This window comes from Blennius ocellaris (assembly GCF_963422515.1).
Source record: "Blennius ocellaris genome assembly, chromosome: 13".
In the NCBI taxonomy this organism is placed as follows: domain Eukaryota; kingdom Metazoa; phylum Chordata; class Actinopteri; order Blenniiformes; family Blenniidae; genus Blennius; species Blennius ocellaris.
Window position 1 is genome coordinate 1,534,146 of NC_137662.1, and position 21,612 is coordinate 1,555,757.

A 21,612-nucleotide genomic window follows, 5' to 3' on the forward strand; every position below is an offset into this window, starting at 1 on the left:
CCACACACCCGCCACACCCACATACCCACACACACCCGCACACCCACATACCCCACACACACCCACACCCGCACACCCACACACCCACACACCCACATACCCACACACACCCACACACCCACATACCACACACACCCACACACCCACATACCCACACACACCCACACACCCACATACCCACACACACCCACACACCCGCACACCCACATACCCACACACACCCACACACCCGCACACCCACACACACCCACACACCCGCACACCCACATACCCACACACACCCGCACACCCACATACCCACACACACCCACACCCGCACACCCACACACCCACACACCCACATACCCACACACACCCACACACCCACATACCCACACACACCCACACACCCACATACCCACACACCCGCACACCCACACACCCACATACCCACACACACCCACACACAGTGTTAAAAGCTGCTCATGAAGACCAGGTTAATGATATTTCTTTTTCTTTGTTTTAACAGAAAAATTATTATTTTTTATGTTTTTCTTGTTGAATTGAATAAAACTGAAGGTGATCAGGTGTGTTTTCACGATTGATCAATAATTGATTACAAAAGGTCACATTAACATTTTCCAGTGGCAGTTCTAGACCAGTGTCCCTCGATTTTATTTTGAAAGTCCCAGCTCAGATTGTGTTCAGCGTTGTTTTGGGTTGACCAGTGGGCTGTTGGCTGAACTCCAGGACTCTAAGAATCTGTGTAGAATCCGTGGCAGAAGTAACGAGGAGGAGAGGCACTCCTCCTGAGGTTCTCCAGCTCCTCCTGAGGTTCTCACAGTCCTCCTGAGGTTCTCCAGCTCCTCCTGAGGTTCTCACAGTCCTCCTGAGGTTCTCCAGCTCCTCCTGAGGTTCTCCCAGTCCTCCTGAGGTTCTCCCAGTCCTCCTGAGGTTCTCCAGCTCCTCCAGGAGGTTCTCCCAGTCCTCCTGAGGTTCTCACAGTCCTCCTGAGGTTCTCCAGCTCCTCCTGAGGTTCTCCCAGTCCTCCTGAGGTTCTCCCAGTCCTCCTGAGGTTCTCCAGCTCCTCCAGGAGGTTCTCCCAGTCCTCCTGAGGTTCTCACAGTCCTCCTGAGGTTCTCCAGCTCCTCCAGGAGGTTCTCCCAGTCCTCCTGAGGTTCTCACAGTCCTCCTGAGGTTCTCCAGCTCCTCTCCAGGAGGTTCTCCCAGTCCTCCTGAGGTTCTCCCAGTCCTCCTGAGGTTCTCCAGCTCCTCCAGGAGGTTCTCCAGCTCCTCCAGAAGGTTCTCCAGGTCTTCCAGGTGGTGCTCCAGCTCATCCTGAGGTTCTCCAGCTCCTCCAGGAGGTTCTCTCAGTCCTCCAGGAGGTTCTCCAGCTCCTCCAGAAGGTTCTCCAGGTCTTCCAGGTGGTGCTCCAGCTCATCCTGAGATTCTCCAGCTCCTCCAGGAGGTTCTCCAGGTCTTCCAGGTGGTGCTCCAGCTCATCCTGAGATTCTCCAGCTCCTCCAGGAGGTTCTCCAGGTCTTCCAGGTGGTGCTCCAGCTCATCCTGAGATTCTCCAGCTCCTCCAGGAGGTTCTCCAGGTCTTCCAGGTGGTGCTCCAGCTCATCCTGAGATTCTCCAGCTCCTCCAGGAGGTTCTCCAGCTCCTCCAGGAGGGTTCCTCTACTCGCCTTAGTACCTTTATCTGTCAGTGAGGCATGCTGAAGTTATTGTCAAATCATTGGCAAAATAACTTTTCAAAACGCTTCATTATATTCTTCTTTAATTCTTTTCTTTATATAAAGGGTCTTTGAGAGCCCAGAAGTGTTCTACTGGTTTGGATTATTCATGTTGAAATAAATATTAACGGCTGAACTGATCTAATTAGATGAGCTTTAATGTTGAAGAGACAGGAACTCGGACAGAGCATTATTGAACTGCTGAAGACAGTAATTACTCATGTTCATAATGATCAGTAATCACTTGTAATTAGTCTTCCTGCTAGTAATTAGTAGTAATTAGTCCAGTAGTCGGTGAACTTCAAAACATTAAAATTCTTTAAAAAGCCATGAGGTAATTAAACCCTCTCTATGATGTGAAACTAATGTTTATACTAATGTTTTTTACTGTTAAATGAATACATATGTATGAATGTCAGTGTATGTAAATGATCTCCAGCATGAATAACAATGATAGCAGTGGCAAGCAGGGAGCAGGAGGTTCAGGAAGGTGTGGATTTGAACCACCAGCCGCCTCCCTCGGCTCAGGGTGTCACTCAATGCACAGAAATCACATGGGAGACACCACACACAAATACACAAACTGTCTCTGACCGTAGCAGTAAAACTCAAACACATGTAACCAAAGTCACGATGACCGGAATAGGAAAGATAGGAGGGACTATTCAGATGTAACCGCAGTTTTTGTACGTCCGCGGCCTGAAAAAGATGGTGGACCAGACCAGCCCGTCATTCTCGGCTCGCACGACTCAGCCCTGGTATTTTAACAGTAAGTCAACCCAAACAGAGAATACGCTCTGAACTATGAATCTGAACGACAGTACTTTCACCGACTGAGTTTGAACACAAGCCAGTCGTCCGGAAAACTGGTCAAATGAGCTAAATATGTCAGGTGGCAAACCAAGCGTGAAGCTAACTGCTACCACTGACCTCCACTACACACCGATGGAAACCTCGGCTAGCAGCTGTGGTAAGAGGACAAATACCCCTTGCACCCCAACAGAGACGTGTGGGCCACCACCTGATAAGATGAAATCACCCAGGAACAGTCTCATGACAACTTAATAGAAGCTTTGATTGCGAAGCTCACTGAAAAGGTGGATGGTTTTGGGGTACGGCTCAGAGAGACGCCACAATGGGAGCCAGCGTCACCCGGCTTGTTGGAATCAATACCGCCGACATCAAGGAGTGCAAAACCGAAATGCAGGGCTCTGATAAAGAACTTCCCCGGCTTATCCAACAAAACTAAGAGCTACAGGAAGGGATCACTGAGATGGAAAGGTACAGAGGTGCTGGAACCTCAAGATACATGGAATGCAAGAGAAAGACAAGGAGCAGATCGGGGAAGAGGTTCTCCACATGGTATCTAAGATCACACCCCAGTGGACCTCCGCCATGGGAACCAGTGGTGACAGCCTTCATCCACTGGGAAAACGAGAGAGTGGAAGAAATCACCAGGTTCTCATCCAGTTTGTCATGCGACACCACTGCCAAGACATTTGGACACTGACCAAAAACTCCAAATTCTGCAAAGAAGCGTGGATCGATTCCAACAGGATTCCTGCACAGCTGACAGATTCCATGCAGCAGCCGGCCGAAGCTGGATCAAGACCGAGCCAATGGAGGAAATGTCTGGTTCAAAGGTCACGTTGGATCCATGGAGGGTAGAAGGGTGGACTTCTAGAGACTGACTCATGGTCATGGTTCAATCAGAGTGTGATGTCCAGTCAACATAAAGTTCTTTATAGACACGCTGCCAAGCCACTGTAATGTTAACGTTTATATCTCCTTTTAAAGTTTGCATTTTACTGGCAGCTGTCATTCAAGAATATTTACCTTTGTTTGCACTGAAGTTCCTACCTCCTTTTATAGGTAGACATTGAGGATAGTTTGTTTTTAACTATCAGTATTTCAATATTTGCAATGTTCAATTTTTCCAACTGATCTCATAGATTTACGAAACATGTTATTGCACCCATCCACTCCTGCTACATGATTAAGGTACGAGTTATCACCTAGTGTTAAGCCACTATTCAGGGGACTATTGTTGTGTATTTAGTCCACAACTAAAAAACGAAAGTAGTTTAGTTTAAAGGTTTTTGTGAGTTTGCTTTACTTTTCCTAATGACTTTCTTTATGCCTTTTTCCAATGCCACCTTCTCTTCTGCGCCGCTCAATGCTCAGGCTTTGACAGATTCCATTAAAAGAAAAGCTATATTTCTGTTCCTTAAAAATGAAAGAGCAAATTGTTATTTGATTCAGGAAACTCACAGCAACGACACAAATGACAAAATGTGGGCAAATCAGTGGGGAGAAAAACTCTCTGTTAGCCATGGCACAGATGGGTCTGCAGGGGGCGCTGTACTCAACTACTTCCCTGGGAAAGTCATTGCAACAAAAAGGGACTTCAGGTGTGAGGTGATATTACAATATGGTCATGGATGAATGGCGAGACAGGAAGCCTTCAAGATTTCAAAACCATCATTATAATTGCCCTCTGTCACAATTTTGCAATATATTCCAATAAAGATATATGGCACATGAAAGATCCAGACAGCCAAGCTTTTACTTTGTTCAAACCAGACGCTAGCATCTAATCCAGATTGAACTATTGGCTCTTTTCTGAATTCTCACCTGGGTTACAGATGAACTGTTCAATCAGCGCTGCACCGCTGACGGATCATTGTGTGATTAAATTGACTTTATCCACCACTAATACATGTCGGCAAAATAAAGGCTTTGGAAATTTAACTCAAATCTTTGAAATCATGAGCCCTTTTACCAGGACATTAAAAGGACTATTGAAGACATATCTTAACATACTTTAGATATGTCTTCATATCCCTACATACAGGGAGAAATGGGAATTTATCAAATACAAAATAAGACCGCTTTCGATTTCACACGGTAAACTTGTAAACCGAGCCAGTAAACAAAAGGAAGTTAATATTGTCAAAGAGATTCATTTCACCTCCAACAAACAGTCATTAAGTGAAGCGGAAAAACAAACATGAATCCTATTGCTCTCTTCCCCAGACAGCATCGACGTCAACAAAGCCCCGGGAGCAGACAGGACGTCAGATCAAGAGTGAAATGGAGAGAGGAAGGAGAAAGAAGCTCAACTTATTTCTGTAGAGCATAGAAAAGGAGAAAGAAATGTGATTAAAACGCCAATAATTGATGGTGAGGAATGTGGTGATCCTGTGAGGATCTCCAAAGACGTGTTTGACTTTTCTAGTCAGTTGTCCTCCTGTTCCTCACGCTGCTGCAGAGGCTTCCTTTGAATCTACCAAACAACAGACACCCGACATTGATGAGTGTTTTAGAAAAGTGTGATGCAGAGGTCCGGAGGGAGGAAGTTGAAAAAGCCTTCAAATGCTTCGCTCGAGACGAATCTCCAGGCTCAGGCGGCCGAACAAGTTACATTTCTGGGTTGATCTAGAAGGTCTAACTTTCAATATGATCAATGAAATCTCAACAACATCAATCTTACTGGGAACTATGAAACAAGGTGGAATCACATTAACCTCAACCTGGCAAGAACCCACAAGGAATTAATATTGTTGACCTGGCAAAAGATGGAGAAACCTCTCTTCTCTATTTGATGTGCTTTTTATTTCTTCTCTCCTTGTTATTAAGACCTACCTTCACACTTATTATCTCTTCTATTATCCTTGTTATTAAGACCTACCTTCACACTAATTATCTCTTCTATTATCCTTGTTATTAAGACCTACCTTCATACTTATTATCTCTTCTATTATCCTTGTTATTAAGACCTACCTTCACACTAATTATCTCTTCTATTATCCTTGTTATTAAGACCTACCTTCATACTTATTATCTCTTCTATTATCCTTGTTATTAAGACCTACCTTCATACTTATTATCTCTTCTATTATCCTTGTTATTAAGACCTACCTTCACACTAATTATCTCTTCTATTATCCTTGTTATTAAGACCTACCTTCATACTTATTATCTCTTCTATTATCCTTGTTATTAAGACCTACCTTCACACTTATTATCTCTTCTATTATCCTTGTTATTAAGACCTACCTTCACACTTATTATCTCTTCTATTATCCTTGTTATTAAGACCTACCTTCACACTAAATATCTCTTCTATTATCCTTGTTATTCAGACCTACCTTCACACTAATTATCTCTTCTATTATCCTTGTTATTAAGACCTACCTTCACACTTATTATCTCTTCTATTATCCTTGTTATTAAGACCTACCTTCATACTTATTATCTCTTCTCTCCTTGTTATTAAGACCTACCTTCACACTAATTATCTCTTCTATTATCCTTGTTATTAAGACCTACCTTCACACTTATTATCTCTTCTCTCCTTGTTATTAAGACCTACCTTCACACTTATTATCTCTTCTCTCCTTGTTATTAAGACCTACCTTCACACTTATTATCTCTTCTATTATCCTTGTTATTAAGACCTACCTTCACACTTATTATCTCTTCTATTATCCTTGTTATTAAGACCTACCTTCATACTTATTATCTCTTCTCTCCTTGTTATTAAGACCTACCTTCACACTAATTATCTCTTCTATTATCCTTGTTATTAAGACCTACCTTCACACTTATTATCTCTTCTCTCCTTGTTATTAAGACCTACCTTCACACTTATTATCTCTTCTCTCCTTGTTATTAAGACCTACCTTCACACTTATTATCTCTTCTATTATCCTTGTTATTAAGACCTACCTTCACACTTATTATCTCTTCTATTATCCTTGTTATTAAGACCTACCTTCATACTTATTATCTCTTCTATTATCCTTGTTATTAAGACCTACCTTCACACTTATTATCTCTTCTCTCCTTGTTATTAAGACCTACCTTCATACTTATTATCTCTTCTATTATCCTTGTTATTAAGACCTACCTTCACACTAATTATCTCTTCTATTATCCTTGTTATTAAGACCTACCTTCATACTTATTATCTCTTCTATTATCCTTGTTATTAAGACCTACCTTCACACTAATTATCTCTTCTATTATCCTTGTTATTAAGACCTACCTTCACACTAATTATCTCTTCTATTATCCTTGTTATTAAGACCTACCTTCATACTTATTATCTCTTCTATTATCCTTGTTATTAAGACCTACCTTCACACTAAATATCTCTTCTATTATCCTTGTTATTAAGACCTACCTTCACACTAATTATCTCTTCTATTATCCTTGTTATTAAGACCTACCTTCATACTTATTATCTCTTCTATTATCCTTGTTATTAAGACCTACCTTCACACTAATTATCTCTTCTATTATCCTTGTTATTAAGACCTACCTTTACACTTATTATTTCTTCTCTCCTTGTTATTAAGACCTACCTTCACACTAATTATCTCTTCTATTATCCTTGTTATTAAGACCTACCTTCACACTTATTATCTCTTCTATTATCCTTGTTATTAAGACCTACCTTCATACTTATTATCTCTTCTATTATCCTTGTTATTAAGACCTACCTTCACACTTATTATCTCTTCTATTATCCTTGTTATTAAGACCTACCTTCACACTTATTATCTCTTCTATTATCCTTGTTATTAAGACCTACCTTCACACTTATTATCTCTTCTATTATCCTTGTTATTAAGACCTACCTTCATACTTATTATCTCTTCTCTCCTTGTTATTAAGACCTACCTTCACACTAATTATTTCTTCTCTCCTTGTTATTAAGACCTACCTTCATACTTATTATCTCTTCTATTATCCTTGTTATTAAGACCTACCTTCACACTTATTATCTCTTCTATTATCCTTGTTATTAAGACCTACCTTCACACTTATTATCTCTTCTATTATCCTTGTTATTAAGACCTACCTTCACACTTATTATCTCTTCTATTATCCTTGTTATTAAGACCTACCTTCACACTAATTATCTCTTCTATTATCCTTGTTATTAAGACCTACCTTCACACTTATTATTTCTTCTCTCCTTGTTATTAAGACCTACCTTCATACTTATTATCTCTTCTATTATCCTTGTTATTAAGACCTACCTTCACACTAATTATCTCTTCTATTATCCTTGTTATTAAGACCTACCTTCATACTTATTATCTCTTCTATTATCCTTGTTATTAAGACCTACCTTCATACTTATTATCTCTTCTATTATCCTTGTTATTAAGACCTACCTTCACACTTATTATCTCTTCTATTATCCTTGTTATTAAGACCTACCTTCACACTAATTATCTCTTCTATTATCCTTGTTATTAAGACCTACCTTCACACTTATTATCTCTTCTATTATCCTTGTTATTAAGACCTACCTTCATACTTATTATCTCTTCTCTCCTTGTTATTAAGACCTACCTTCACACTAATTATTTCTTCTCTCCTTGTTATTAAGACCTACCTTCATACTTATTATCTCTTCTATTATCCTTGTTATTAAGACCTACCTTCACACTTATTATCTCTTCTATTATCCTTGTTATTAAGACCTACCTTCACACTTATTATCTCTTCTATTATCCTTGTTATTAAGACCTACCTTCACACTTATTATCTCTTCTATTATCCTTGTTATTAAGACCTACCTTCACACTTATTATCTCTTCTATTATCCTTGTTATTAAGACCTACCTTCACACTAATTATCTCTTCTATTATCCTTGTTATTAAGACCTACCTTCACACTTATTATTTCTTCTCTCCTTGTTATTAAGACCTACCTTCATACTTATTATCTCTTCTATTATCCTTGTTATTAAGACCTACCTTCACACTAATTATCTCTTCTATTATCCTTGTTATTAAGACCTACCTTCATACTTATTATCTCTTCTATTATCCTTGTTATTAAGACCTACCTTCATACTTATTATCTCTTCTATTATCCTTGTTATTAAGACCTACCTTCATACTTATTATCTCTTCTCTCCTTGTTATTAAGACCTACCTTCACACTAATTATCTCTTCTATTATCCTTGTTATTAAGACCTACCTTCACACTTATTATTTCTTCTCTCCTTGTTATTAAGACCTACCTTCATACTTATTATCTCTTCTATTATCCTTGTTATTAAGACCTACCTTCACACTAATTATCTCTTCTATTATCCTTGTTATTAAGACCTACCTTCATACTTATTATCTCTTCTATTATCCTTGTTATTAAGACCTACCTTCATACTTATTATCTCTTCTATTATCCTTGTTATTAAGACCTACCTTCATACTTATTATCTCTTCTATTATCCTTGTTATTAAGACCTACCTTCATACTTATTATCTCTTCTATTATCCTTGTTATTAAGACCTACCTTCATACTTATTATCTCTTCTATTATCCTTGTTATTAAGACCTACCTTCATACTTATTATCTCTTCTATTATCCTTGTTATTAAGACCTACCTTCATACTTATTATCTCTTCTATTATCCTTGTTATTAAGACCTACCTTCACACTTATCATCTCTTCTATTATCCTTGTTATTAAGACCTACCTTCACACTTATTATTTCTTCTCTCCTTGTTATTAAGACCTACCTTCATACTTATTATCTCTTCTCTCCTTGTTATTAAGACCTACCTTCACATTTATTATCTCTTCTATTATCCTTGTTATTAAGACCTACCTTCACACTTATTATCTCTTCTATTATCCTTGTTATTAAGACCTACCTTCATACTTATTATCTCTTCTATTATCCTTGTTATTAAGACCTACCTTCACACTTATTATCTCTTCTATTATCCTTGTTATTAAGACCTACCTTCATACTTATTATCTCTTCTATTATCCTTGTTATTAAGACCTACCTTCATACTTATTATCTCTTCTATTATCCTTGTTATTAAGACCTACCTTCACACTTATTATCTCTTCTATTATCCTTGTTATTAAGACCTACCTTCATACTTATTATCTCTTCTATTATCCTTGTTATTAAGACCTACCTTCACACTTATTATCTCTTCTATTATCCTTGTTATTAAGACCTACCTTCATACTTATTATCTCTTCTATTATCCTTGTTATTAAGACCTACCTTCACACTTATTATCTCTTCTATTATCCTTGTTATTAAGACCTACCTTCACACTAATTATCTCTTCTATTATCCTTGTTATTAAGACCTACCTTCACACTTATTATCTCTTCTATTATCCTTGTTATTAAGACCTACCTTCACACTAATTATCTCTTCTATTATCCTTGTTATTAAGACCTACCTTCATACTTATTATCTCTTCTATTATCCTTGTTATTAAGACCTACCTTCATACTTATTATCTCTTCTATTATCCTTGTTATTAAGACCTACCTTCATACTTATTATCTCTTCTATTATCCTTGTTATTAAGACCTACCTTTACACTTATTATTTCTTCTCTCCTTGTTATTAAGACCTACCTTCATACTTATTATCTCTTCTATTATCCTTGTTATTAAGACCTACCTTCATACTTATTATCTCTTCTATTATCCTTGTTATTAAGACCTACCTTCACACTAATTATCTCTTCTATTATCCTTGTTATTAAGACCTACCTTCATACTTATTATCTCTTCTATTATCCTTGTTATTAAGACCTACCTTCACACTTATTATCTCTTCTATTATCCTTGTTATTAAGACCTACCTTCACACTTATTATCTCTTCTATTATCCTTGTTATTAAGACCTACCTTCACACTTATTATCTCTTCTATTATCCTTGTTATTAAGACCTACCTTCATACTTATTATCTCTTCTATTATCCTTGTTATTAAGACCTACCTTCATACTTATTATCTCTTCTATTATCCTTGTTATTAAGACCTACCTTCACACTTATTATCTCTTCTATTATCCTTGTTATTAAGACCTACCTTCATACTTATTATCTCTTCTATTATCCTTGTTATTAAGACCTACCTTCACACTTATTATCTCTTCTATTATCCTTGTTATTAAGACCTACCTTCATACTTATTATCTCTTCTATTATCCTTGTTATTAAGACCTACCTTCATACTTATTATCTCTTCTATTATCCTTGTTATTAAGACCTACCTTCATACTTATTATCTCTTCTATTATCCTTGTTATTAAGACCTACCTTCATACTTATTATCTCTTCTATTATCCTTGTTATTAAGACCTACCTTCATACTTATTATCTCTTCTATTATCCTTGTTATTAAGACCTACCTTCACACTAATTATCTCTTCTATTATCCTTGTTATTAAGACCTACCTTCACACTAATTATCTCTTCTATTATCCTTGTTATTAAGACCTACCTTCACACTTATTATCTCTTCTATTATCCTTGTTATTAAGACCTACCTTCATACTTATTATCTCTTCTATTATCCTTGTTATTAAGACCTACCTTCACACTTATTATCTCTTCTCTCCTTGTTATTAAGACCTACCTTCACACTTATTATCTCTTCTATTATCCTTGTTATTAAGACCTACCTTCACACTTATTATCTCTTCTATTATCCTTGTTATTAAGACCTACCTTCATACTTATTATCTCTTCTATTATCCTTGTTATTAAGACCTACCTTCACACTTATTATCTCTTCTATTATCCTTGTTATTAAGACCTACCTTCATACTTATTATCTCTTCTATTATCCTTGTTATTAAGACCTACCTTCATACTTATTATCTCTTCTATTATCCTTGTTATTAAGACCTACCTTCATACTTATTATCTCTTCTATTATCCTTGTTATTAAGACCTACCTTCACACTTATTATCTCTTCTATTATCCTTGTTATTAAGACCTACCTTCACACTTATTATCTCTTCTATTATCCTTGTTATTAAGACCTACCTTCACACTTATTATCTCTTCTATTATCCTTGTTATTAAGACCTACCTTCACACTTATTATCTCTTCTATTATCCTTGTTATTAAGACCTACCTTCACACTTATTATCTCTTATCTCCTTGTTATTAAGACCTACCTTCACACTTATTATCTCTTCTATTATCCTTGTTATTAAGACCTACCTTCACACTTATTATCTCTTCTATTATCCTTGTTATTAAGACCTACCTTCATACTTATTATCTCTTCTATTATCCTTGTTATTAAGACCTACCTTCATACTTATTATTTCTTCTCTCCTTGTTATTAAGACCTACCTTCACACTTATTATTTCTTCTCTCCTTGTTATTAAGACCTACCTTCACACTTATTATCTCTTCTATTATCCTTGTTATTAAGACCTACCTTCACACTAATTATCTCTTCTATTATCCTTGTTATTAAGACCTACCTTCACACTTATTATCTCTTCTATTATCCTTGTTATTAAGAGCTACCTTCACACTAATTATCTCTTCTATTATCCTTGTTATTAAGACCTACCTTCATACTTATTATCTCTTCTATTATCCTTGTTATTAAGACCTACCTTCATACTTATTATCTCTTCTATTATCCTTGTTATTAAGACCTACCTTCATACTTATTATCTCTTCTATTATCCTTGTTATTAAGACCTACCTTCATACTTATTATCTCTTCTATTATCCTTGTTATTAAGACCTACCTTCATACTTATTATCTCTTCTATTATCCTTGTTATTAAGACCTACCTTCACACTTATTATCTCTTCTATTATCCTTGTTATTAAGACCTACCTTCACACTTATTATCTCTTCTATTATCCTTGTTATTAAGACCTACCTTCACACTTATTATCTCTTATCTCCTTGTTATTAAGACCTACCTTCACACTTATTATCTCTTCTATTATCCTTGTTATTAAGACCTACCTTCACACTTATCATCTCTTCTATTATCCTTGTTATTAAGACCTACCTTCACACTTATTATTTCTTCTCTCCTTGTTATTAAGACCTACCTTCACACTTATCATCTCTTCTATTATCCTTGTTATTAAGACCTACCTTCACACTTATTATTTCTTCTCTCCTTGTTATTAAGACCTACCTTCACACTTATTATCTCTTCTATTATCCTTGTTATTAAGACCTACCTTCACACTTATTATCTCTTCTATTATCCTTGTTATTAAGACCTACCTTCACACTTATCATTTCTTCTATTATCCTTGTTATTAAGACCTACCTTCACACTTATTATTTCTTCTCTCCTTGTTATTAAGACCTACCTTCATACTTATTATCTCTTCTCTCCTTGTTATTAAGACCTACCTTCACACTTATTATCTCTTCTATTATCCTTGTTATTAAGACCTACCTTCACACTTATTATCTCTTCTATTATCCTTGTTATTAAGACCTACCTTCACACTTATCATCTCTTCTATTATCCTTGTTATTAAGACCTACCTTCACACTTATCATTTCTTCTATTATCCTTGTTATTAAGACCTACCTTCACACTTATTATTTCTTCTCTCCTTGTTATTAAGACCTACCTTCATACTTATTATCTCTTCTCTCCTTGTTATTAAGACCTACCTTCACACTAATTATCTCTTCTATTATCCTTGTTATTAAGACCTACCTTTACACTTATTATTTCTTCTCTCCTTGTTATTAAGACCTACCTTCACACTAATTATCTCTTCTATTATCCTTGTTATTAAGACCTACCTTCACACTTATTATCTCTTCTATTATCCTTGTTATTAAGACCTACCTTCATACTTATTATCTCTTCTATTATCCTTGTTATTAAGACCTACCTTCACACTAATTATCTCTTCTATTATCCTTGTTATTAAGACCTACCTTCACACTTATTATCTCTTCTATTATCCTTGTTATTAAGACCTACCTTCATACTAATTATCTCTTCTATTATCCTTGTTATTAAGACCTACCTTCACACTTATTATCTCTTCTATTATCCTTGTTATTAAGACCTACCTTCACACTAATTATCTCTTCTATTATCCTTGTTATTAAGACCTACCTTCACACTTATTATCTCTTCTATTATCCTTGTTATTAAGACCTACCTTCATACTTATTATCTCTTCTCTCCTTGTTATTAAGACCTACCTTCACACTAATTATTTCTTCTCTCCTTGTTATTAAGACCTACCTTCATACTTATTATCTCTTCTATTATCCTTGTTATTAAGACCTACCTTCACACTAATTATCTCTTCTATTATCCTTGTTATTAAGACCTACCTTCACACTAATTATCTCTTCTATTATCCTTGTTATTAAGACCTACCTTCACACTTATTATCTCTTCTATTATCCTTGTTATTAAGACCTACCTTCATACTAATTATCTCTTCTATTATCCTTGTTATTAAGACCTACCTTCACACTTATTATCTCTTCTATTATCCTTGTTATTAAGACCTACCTTCACACTTATTATCTCTTCTATTATCCTTGTTATTAAGACCTACCTTCATACTTATTATCTCTTCTCTCCTTGTTATTAAGACCTACCTTCACACTAATTATTTCTTCTCTCCTTGTTATTAAGACCTACCTTCACACTAATTATCTCTTCTATTATCCTTGTTATTAAGACCTACCTTCACACTTATTATTTCTTCTCTCCTTGTTATTAAGACCTACCTTCATACTTATTATCTCTTCTATTATCCTTGTTATTAAGACCTACCTTCACACTAATTATCTCTTCTATTATCCTTGTTATTAAGACCTACCTTCACACTAATTATCTCTTCTATTATCCTTGTTATTAAGACCTACCTTCATACTTATTATCTCTTCTATTATCCTTGTTATTAAGACCTACCTTCATACTTATTATCTCTTCTATTATCCTTGTTATTAAGACCTACCTTCACACTTATCATCTCTTCTATTATCCTTGTTATTAAGACCTACCTTCACACTAATTATCTCTTCTATTATCCTTGTTATTAAGACCTACCTTCACACTTATTATCTCTTCTATTATCCTTGTTATTAAGACCTACCTTCACACTTATCATCTCTTCTATTATCCTTGTTATTAAGACCTACCTTCACACTTATCATCTCTTCTATTATCCTTGTTATTAAGACCTACCTTCACACTTATTATTTCTTCTCTCCTTGTTATTAAGACCTACCTTCATACTTATTATCTCTTCTCTCCTTGTTATTAAGACCTACCTTCACATTTATTATCTCTTCTATTATCCTTGTTATTAAGACCTACCTTCACACTTATTATCTCTTCTATTATCCTTGTTATTAAGACCTACCTTCATACTTATTATCTCTTCTCTCCTTGTTATTAAGACCTACCTTCACACTTATTATCTCTTCTATTATCCTTGTTATTAAGACCTACCTTCATACTTATTATCTCTTCTCTCCTTGTTATTAAGACCTACCTTCACACTTATTATTTCTTCTCTCCTTGTTATTAAGACCTACCTTCATACTTATTATCTCTTCTCTCCTTGTTATTAAGACCTACCTTCACATTTATTATCTCTTCTATTATCCTTGTTATTAAGACCTACCTTCACACTTATTATCTCTTCTATTATCCTTGTTATTAAGACCTACCTTCATACTTATTATCTCTTCTATTATCCTTGTTATTAAGACCTACCTTCACACTTATTATCTCTTCTATTATCCTTGTTATTAAGACCTACCTTCATACTTATTATCTCTTCTATTATCCTTGTTATTAAGACCTACCTTCACACTTATTATCTCTTCTATTATCCTTGTTATTAAGACCTACCTTCACACTAATTATCTCTTCTATTATCCTTGTTATTAAGACCTACCTTCACACTTATTATCTCTTCTATTATCCTTGTTATTAAGACCTACCTTCACACTTATTATCTCTTCTATTATCCTTGTTATTAAGACCTACCTTCATACTTATTATCTCTTCTATTATCCTTGTTATTAAGACCTACCTTCATACTTATTATCTCTTCTATTATCCTTGTTATTAAGACCTACCTTCATACTTATTATCTCTTCTATTATCCTTGTTATTAAGACCTACCTTCATACTTATTATCTCTTCTATTATCCTTGTTATTAAGACCTACCTTCATACTTATTATCTCTTCTATTATCCTTGTTATTAAGACCTACCTTCATACTTATTATCTCTTCTATTATCCTTGTTATTAAGACCTACCTTCACACTTATTATCTCTTCTATTATCCTTGTTATTAAGACCTACCTTCAAACTTATTATCTCTTCTATTATCCTTGTTATTAAGACCTACCTTCACACTTATTATCTCTTCTATTATCCTTGTTATTAAGACCTACCTTCACACTTATTATCTCTTCTATTATCCTTGTTATTAAGACCTACCTTCACACTTATTATCTCATACTCATTACCTTGTTATTAAGACCTACCTTCACACTTATTATCTCTTTCTATTATCCTTGTTATTAAGACCTACCTTCACACTTATTATCTCTTCTATTATCCTTGTTATTAAGACCTAACCTTCACACTAATTATCTCTTCTATTTATCCTTGTTATTAAGACCTACCCTTCACTACTTATTATCTCCCTTGTTATTAAGACCTACCTTCATACTTATTATCTCTTCTATTATCCTTGTTATTAAGACCTACCTTCATACTTATTATCTCTTCTATTATCCTTGTTATTAAGACCTACCTTCATACTTATTATCTCTTCTATTATCCTTGTTATTAAGACCTACCTTCATACTTATTATCTCTTCTATTATCCTTGTTATTAAGACCTACCTTCATACTTATTATCTCTTCTATTATCCTTGTTATTAAGACCTACCTTCATACTTATTATCTCTTCTATTATCCTTGTTATTAAGACCTACCTTCATACTTATTATCTCTTCTATTATCCTTGTTATTAAGACCTACCTTCATACTTATTATCTCTTCTATTATCCTTGTTATTAAGACCTACCTTCACACTAATTATCTCTTCTATTATCCTTGTTATTAAGACCTACCTTCACACTTATTATCTCTTCTATTATCCTTGTTATTAAGACCTACCTTCACACTTATTATCTCTTCTATTATCCTTGTTATTAAGACCTACCTTCACACTAATTATCTCTTCTATTATCCTTGTTATTAAGACCTACCTTCATACTTATTATCTCTTCTATTATCCTTGTTATTAAGACCTACCTTCACACTTATTATCTCTTCTATTATCCTTGTTATTAAGACCTACCTTCACACTTATTATCTCTTCTCTCCTTGTTATTAAGACCTACCTTCACACTTATTATCTCTTCTATTATCCTTGTTATTATGACCTACCTTCATACTTATTATCTCTTCTATTATCCTTGTTATTAAGACCTACCTTCACACTTATTATCTCTTCTATTATCCTTGTTATTAAGACCTACCTTCACACTTATTATCTCTTCTATTATCCTTGTTATTAAGACCTACCTTCACACTAATTATCTCTTCTATTATCCTTGTTATTAAGACCTACCTTCACACTTATTATCTCTTCTATTATCCTTGTTATTAAGACCTACCTTCACACTTATTATCTCTTCTATTATCCTTGTTATTAAGACCTACCTTCACACTTATTATCTCTTCTATTATCCTTGTTATTAAGACCTACCTTCATACTTATTATCTCTTCTATTATCCTTGTTATTAAGACCTACCTTCATACTTATTATCTCTTCTATTATCCTTGTTATTAAGACCTACCTTCATACTTATTATCTCTTCTATTATCCTTGTTATTAAGACCTACCTTCATACTTATTATCTCTTCTATTATCCTTGTTATTAAGACCTACCTTCATACTTATTATCTCTTCTATTATCCTTGTTATTAAGACCTACCTTCATACTTATTATCTCTTCTATTATCCTTGTTATTAAGACCTACCTTCACACTAATTATCTCTTCTATTATCCTTGTTATTAAGACCTACCTTCATACTTATTATCTCTTCTATTATCCTTGTTATTAAGACCTACCTTCATACTTATTATCTCTTCTATTATCCTTGTTATTAAGACCTACCTTCACACTTATTATCTCTTCTATTATCCTTGTTATTAAGACCTACCTTCACACTTATTATCTCTTCTATTATCCTTGTTATTAAGACCTACCTTCACACTTATTATCTCTTATCTCCTTGTTATTAAGACCTACCTTCACACTTATTATCTCTTCTATTATCCTTGTTATTAAGACCTACCTTCACACTTATTATCTCTTCTATTATCCTTGTTATTAAGACCTACCTTCATACTTATTATCTCTTCTATTATCCTTGTTATTAAGACCTACCTTCATACTAATTATCTCTTCTATTATCCTTGTTATTAAGACCTACCTTCACACTTATTATCTCTTCTATTATCCTTGTTATTAAGACCTACCTTCACACTTATTATCTCTTCTATTATCCTTGTTATTAAGACCTACCTTCACACTTATTATCTCTTCTATTATCCTTGTTATTAAGACCTACCTTCACACTTATTATCTCTTCTATTATCCTTGTTATTAAGACCTACCTTCACACTTATTATCTCTTCTATTATCCTTGTTATTAAGACCTACCTTCACACTTATTATCTCTTCTATATCCTTGTTATTAAGACCTACCTTCACACTTATTATCTCTTCTATTATCCTTGTTATTAAGACCTACCTTCACACTTATTATCTCTTCTATTATCCTTGTTATTAAGACCTACCTTCACACTTATTATCTCTTCTATTATCCTTGTTATTAAGACCTACCTTCATACTAATTATCTCTTCTATTATCCTTGTTATTAAGACCTACCTTCACACTTATTATCTCTTCTATTATCCTTGTTATTAAGACCTACCTTCACACTTATTATCTCTTCTATTATCCTTGTTATTAAGACCTACCTTCACACTAATTATCTCTTCTATTATCCTTGTTATTAAGACCTACCTTCACACTTATTATTTCTTCTCTCCTTGTTATTAAGACCTACCTTCACACTTATTATCTCTTCTATTATCCTTGTTATTAAGACCTACCTTCACACTTATTATCTCTTCTATTATCCTTGTTATTAAGACCTACCTTCACACTTATTATCTCTTCTATTATCCTTGTTATTAAGACCTACCTTCACACTTATTATCTCTTCTTATCCTTGTTATTAAGACCTACCTTCACACTTATTATCTCTTCTATTATCCTTGTTATTAAGACCTACCTTCACACTAATTATCTCTTCTATTATCCTTGTTATTAAGACCTACCTTCACACTTATTATCTCTTCTATTATCCTTGTTATTAAGACCTACCTTCACACTAATTATCTCTTCTATTATCCTTGTTATTAAGACCTACCTTCATACTTATTATCTCTTCTATTATCCTTGTTATTAAGACCTACCTTCATACTTATTATCTCTTCTATTATCCTTGTTATTAAGACCTACCTTCATACTTATTATCTCTTCTATTATCCTTGTTATTAAGACCTACCTTCATACTTATTATCTCTTCTATTATCCTTGTTATTAAGACCTACCTTCACACTTATTATCTCTTCTATTATCCTTGTTATTAAGACCTACCTTCACACTTATTATCTCTTCTATTATCCTTGTTATTAAGACCTACCTTCACACTTATTATCTCTTCTATTATCCTTGTTATTAAGACCTACCTTCACACTTATTATCTCTTCTATTATCCTTGTTATTAAGACCTACCTTCACACTTATTATCTCTTATCTCCTTGTTATTAAGACCTACCTTCACACTTATTATCTCTTCTATTATCCTTGTTATTAAGACCTACCTTCACACTTATTATCTCTTCTATTATCCTTGTTATTAAGACCTACCTTCACACTTATTATCTCTTCTATTATCCTTGTTATTAAGACCTACCTTCACACTTATCATCTCTTCTATTATCCTTGTTATTAAGACCTACCTTCACACTTATCATTTCTTCTATTATCCTTGTTATTAAGACCTACCTTCACACTTATTATTTCTTCTCTCCTTGTTATTAAGACCTACCTTCATACTTATTATCTCTTCTCTCCTTGTTATTAAGACCTACCTTCACACTTATTATCTCTTCTATTATCCTTGTTATTAAGACCTACCTTCACACTTATTATCTCTTCTATTATCCTTGTTATTAAGACCTACCTTCACACTTATTATCTCTTATATTATCCTTGTTATTAAGACCTACCTTCATACTTATTATCTCTTCTATTATCCTTGTTATTAAGACCTACCTTCATACTTATTATCTCTTCTATTATCCTTGTTATTAAGACCTACCTTCACACTTATTATCTCTTCTATTATCCTTGTTATTAAGACCTACCTTCACACTTATTATCTCTTATATTATCCTTGTTATTAAGACCTACCTTCATACTTATTATCTCTTCTATTATCCTTGTTATTAAGACCTACCTTCATACTTATTATCTCTTCTATTATCCTTGTTATTAAGACCTACCTTCACACTAATTATCTCTTCTATTATCCTTGTTATTAAGACCTACCTTCATACTTATTATCTCTTCTATTATCCTTGTTATTAAGACCTACCTTCACACTTATTATCTCTTCTATTATCCTTGTTATTAAGACCTACCTTCACACTTATTATCTCTTCTATTATCCTTGTTATTAAGACCTACCTTCACACTTATTATCTCTCTATCTCCTTGTTATTAAGACCTACCTTCACACTTATTATCTCTTCTATTATCCTTGTTATTAAGACCTACCTTCATACTTATTATCTCTTCTATTATCCTTGTTATTAAGACCTACCTTCACACTTATTATCTCTTCTATTATCCTTGTTATTAAGACCTACCTTCATACTTATTATCTCTTCTATTATCCTTGTTATTAAGACCTACCTTCACACTAATTATCTCTTCTATTATCCTTGTTATTAAGACCTACCTTCATACTTATTATCTCTTCTATTATCCTTGTTATTAAGACCTACCTTCACACTTATTATCTCTTCTATTATCCTTGTTATTAAGACCTACCTTCACACTTATTATCTCTTCTATTATCCTTGTTATTAAGACCTACCTTCACACTTATTATCTCTTCTATTATCCTTGTTATTAAGACCTACCTTCACACTTATTATCTCTTCTATTATCCTTGTTATTAAGACCTACCTTCACACTTATTATCTCTTCTATTATCCTTGTTATTAAGACCTACCTTCACACTTATTATCTCTTCTATTATCCTTGTTATTAAGACCTACCTTCACACTTATTATCTCTTCTATTATCCTTGTTATTAAGACCTACCTTCACACTTATTATCTCTTCTATTATCCTTGTTATTAAGACCTACCTTCACACTTATATCTCTTCTATTATCCTTGTTATTAAGACCTACCTTCACACTTATTATCTCTTCTCTCCTTGTTATTAAGACCTACCTTCACACTTATTATCTCTTCTATTATCCTTGTTATTAAGACCTACCTTCACACTTATTATCTCTTCTATTATCCTTGTTATTAAGACCTACCTTCACACTTATTATCTCTTCTATTATCCTTGTTATTAAGACCTACCTTCACACTTATTATCTCTTCTATTATCCTTGTTATTAAGACCTACCTTCACACTTATTATCTCTTCTCTCCTTGTTATTAAGACCTACCTTCACACTTATTATCTCTTCTATTATCCTTGTTATTAAGACCTACCTTCACACTTATTATCTCTTCTATTATCCTTGTTATTAAGACCTACCTTCACACTAATTATCTCTTCTATTATCCTTGTTATTAAGACCTACCTTCATACTTATTATCTCTTCTATTATCCTTGTTATTAAGACCTACCTTCATACTTATTATCTCTTCTATTATCCTTGTTATTAAGACCTACCTTCATACTTATTATCTCTTCTATTATCCTTGT